Here is a 4,332-nt window from a genome sequence, read left to right as displayed (position 1 = left end):
CTCGGCTCTAAGCGCGCGCCCCTCCGCTCTTTCCCCTCCCCCTCTGCCCTTCCCCCTCCCTCGCCGCAGGGACCCTAATGCCCGGATGAGAAGGGCGGCGGCACCAGCGCGAGCCCTTTGTCAGCCGCAGCCTGAGCCTTAGCTGGGGAGCCGGAAGCCTAAGCAGAGAGCGAGGCTGCGACCTCTCGTTCCCTGGAGGCAGATGGCCAAGGCTCCTTTTCTCGTTCTCAGTTAGCTTCTGCTGCCCTTCCGATAATCCTCGTTCTCCCGCTGCCTCCTCCCGAAGCCCCTGGATCTCCTCTGCTGCTGCCCCTACCTCCCGCTTCCTGTTTATCCGCACTGCGCCTGCGCCGGAGACCGGCTCAGACCGGTCCCCTCAACCCGACTCCCCCTCCTTCTTTTGGGCCAGCCTATTGAGCTTCATTCGGTAGGGGGAAGTAGAACAGACAAGACGCGAAAAGCGGAAGGTAATGAAGGCAGTGGAATGTACCATTTGTATGCTCGCCACCCTCCAGAACGAGCCAGACTCCCTGGAACGGACCATTACCCCACCCGAAGAAGGGGAGAATGGGAGGAGGCTGGGTTGGGGCAATAAGGATGTGGATAGGGCGGGGGTGGGTGAAAAAGAGAGGTGTTTACTCTCTCAATGCGCAGGCGCGGAAATCAAGCCTCTAGTTCTTAAAGAGACAGGAAGAAACTGACCTACTTTCTACTGAGATTCTTCTGACAGGTTGGTTCATTACATCAGCCGGATCCAGGCTCGGTTTTATGAAGACAACACTCCAAGAAGCTCAGCTCATTCCTCTGCCTTGAAACATTTTCCCCTACCTCCAGCTTAGCGCTAACCCCTTTTAAAAATTGAATCATTCCTACATTCCTTCATTCAGCAGACACCTATGGAGCTTGACCCGTGCTGGCCTCTTGGACCACTATGAGCTCACGGCATGGTGGTGCAGACTAGCGAGTACACACATAATACCCACACGGTGTACCCAAGTGTTGTGGGAGTTCAGAGGAGGGACCGACTTCATCTTCCTTTGGGGAGAGGCAGCGGCCATGGCTTCACTTTCGAGCTGGGTCATAAAGGTTAAATAGCAGTTAGCCAGGTTGAGTAGGGGGGAAGAGAAGAGAGCACTCTAGGCAAGTAGAGTACAAATGTAGGAAGGGGCGAAAAGGCCTGGCCTGTTTGGGAATGGGGAGTGTGAAGTGTGTGTAAAGGAGAAGTGGGACCCCTTGGGCTTCAGCATAAACATCATTTCCTGTGGAAGCCTTCCCTGAGCCCTAGATGGGCTTGGGTCCCCTTGCTATGTGTTCTCAGGGCTCCCTTTGGTTCTGTCATAATGCACTTGTTGGCTGAGAGATCTGTGGCTACATGTGAGGTATAAATGTGAAATAAGCATCTCAGTCTCATTCTGATTGTTAAGACTTAGCATTGTCCATCTTACACTTGAATCTCATATTAGACTCCTCCAGCGCTACCCCAACTTGTAGCTCCATGGACTCTTATAGTCCCTCTTCTTTTTAGTCATGGAGTGTTAAGATGGGGGTTAGGAGCAAGTATTTTCTTAGGGGACCCCCTGTGATGACAGTTGGGGGCCATAGCAGCTTCACTGGATATTGTGGTCCTTTGGGGGATTTGGGAGCTGTCATTCCAGCTGACCACAGCCCTCAGTCTCATGACACTTTCTTCTCTGCTTCACACTTTACACTGTGGCAACTTCAGTCATCAGCCACAATTTCATCTACTCTCCATAGCCAACACTCTGGGGTCTATGACCCAGGCAAGATGCACCTTCCGTATCTGTACTTCTCAAACTTGAAGGGCAATTCTTGCCACACACTTTCTCTCTGTACCACACCTCTACTCGCCCAACACGTACAGCAGGAATCAGAGCCTAGTAGGCCTACGATAAACATTTGAGATATGAACAAGATAGGGTCCTGCTCTCACAGAGCTTACATTCTGCTTGTGGAAACAGTAACAAATTCAGTACACACACAGGAACTCAGTTTGTGATAAGTGCTATGAAGGGAGGAAATCTAGTGATATGATGAAGAGTAACCACAGCAAGGAAGAGTCTTCTTCAGATGGAAGAATAAGTAATAATCTAGTTAAGCAATGATAGTGGCTTAGACTAGGAACAGCAATGGAGAGAGATGGTGCACCTTTGATGGCGGAATTAGTGATTTTTTTTTTCCGGCCCCACCACGCGGCTTCTGGGATCTTAGTTCCCCAACCAGGGATCCAGGGATTGAACCTGGCCCTGGGCAGTGAAAGCACCGTGTCCTAACCACTGGACACCACCCCCCCAGGGAATTCCCCAGGATTGGTGATGAACTAAAGGGGAGTAGAGGGAAAGTGAGTGAGAGGAAGAAAGGAAGACTCTTACATTTTGACCTGAGCAACTAGGTAGATGGTTTATTGAGATGGCGAGGACTGGGAAGGCATGAATCAAAGCTCCATTTTGAACATGTTAAGTATGACCATTACAGATCCACATGGATATGTCAAATAGGCAATTGGATATATGGGTCTTGGAGCTCAGAGGAGAATTCTGGGGATAAAAACTTAGGAGTCGCCTGCATACAGATAGTGTTTAAAGCCATGGGATTGGATGTGATATGGAAAAGAGGCTCAGGTCTCAGCTGTGGGGCCCAATGTTTAATATTCCAGTTGAGAAGGATGAGTCATCAAGGGAGGGCTGAGAAGGGATGGCCAGAAAGGTAAAAGGAAAACCAGGAGAGTATGAAATACTGGAAGGCAATAAAGAAGAGTGTTTTGAGATGGGGCAGCTAACAACATTCAGAATCCAACCAGTGGCCAGAAAAAAATGATCAGAATGCCAACCTCCTGTTTTTTTCTGATTTCCTAGAAATTCTGGGGTACTTCTCATTTCCTAGAAATTCTCAGCTTCAGACTTCAATTTCCCTTAAGCTTGGATCTACCCTAAAATATAGAGACTGTCTCCATACCTAACCCAGTTATATACATACACTCACCATGTCCATTTATCCAAATCTTACAGTTATTCATACAATTACAGAATGCCTATTATGTGCCAGGCCCCAGGATAGGATGGGGAGGGGGGAAAAAAAACCTAGTCTGGGCACTCAAGGAGCCCTCAGGTGCTTACAATATATCGAAAAAGACAATCACTCAAATAAATATACTTAAATATAGAGTTACAAACTGAGAAGTACCATGAAGGAAAAGTATAGGGCAACATGAGAGCCTGTCACAGTGTCACCTTTTCTGGATTATGCATGACATGCACAGCATCCATCTTTCACACACAAATTTTTATTGTGCCCCAAGGCCACCCTGAACAGAGACTTGAGGGATTGGGTCCAGTAGTATCAATCAAGTATCAATCCTTGTATAAACTCACCAGGTGACCTTGAGCAAGTCCTCTCCACTCTTTGGGCCTTTTTCCTCTTCTGTACAATGGAAGGCTGAGAGGTTGACTAGATCACAGGTTCTTAACTTAGGGCCCATGGATGGGCTTCAGGGACGCAAAAATATATGGAAAAGTGTGTTTTTTTTTTCTTCTTCTAGACAGTGGGCCCACAACTTTAATTAGATCCTTCAGAGGGGTTGTGACCCAAAGAAACCCAAGGACCTAAGGAGCAGACAGTTGTGTGATAATGTGAGCAGTGAAACCAGATGACAAAATGATGGACTCTGGAAGTAAGTTTTGCTTCTTGGACACCCATACCCTTCCCTTGACCTTGTCAACGTGTACAGTGTTGGGAGAGAAGGCCTGATCCCCCTCCTATGGATAGTGAAGCTTAATCATCACATAATGGTGCCCTAGAGAAAGGATGGGAGCAACTTACCATTGGCAGCCCCTCTCCAGGGGCAGAACAAAGAAAGGTTCCCACCCCGCACAGGAAGTTTCTATTACCCCTTGTGTCACCTGCTCCACGGTGACCTGCCCTGGGTCCACTTCATCTGCTCCCCCATCATTCTTGGCTGCAGTATAGACACAAATGTACCTCCGTACTAGAGGCAAGGTTGGGATGTTTATACAAAGGAACTTTCATTAGAAACTAAAGGGAATTCCCCTCTCAAAAGAAAGCACTTTGAAATTAACTAAGATGTCTGTAAATTAGAAATTCTGGATTGACTTGTAAGAATGTTTAGCCAAAAGACAGCTTGCTTGGCATAGTCTTCAGTACATCAATCACCTTTCTCTTCCTTGTCTCCTCTAAGGATGTGGGAGGGAGATTCGGGGGCCTCTCTGAGGTCCAGTAGGTTTCCAACCCTTCCAGAACCTGTGTCTTGATCTCCTGCCAAGGGTTGGCCATACTATAGGAAAGGAAGCATTTTCT

This window comes from Mesoplodon bidens (genome assembly GCF_964165515.1).
Source record: "Mesoplodon bidens genome assembly, chromosome: 1".
Classification (NCBI taxonomy): domain Eukaryota; kingdom Metazoa; phylum Chordata; class Mammalia; order Artiodactyla; family Ziphiidae; genus Mesoplodon; species Mesoplodon bidens.
This window is presented reverse-complemented; position numbering follows the sequence as displayed.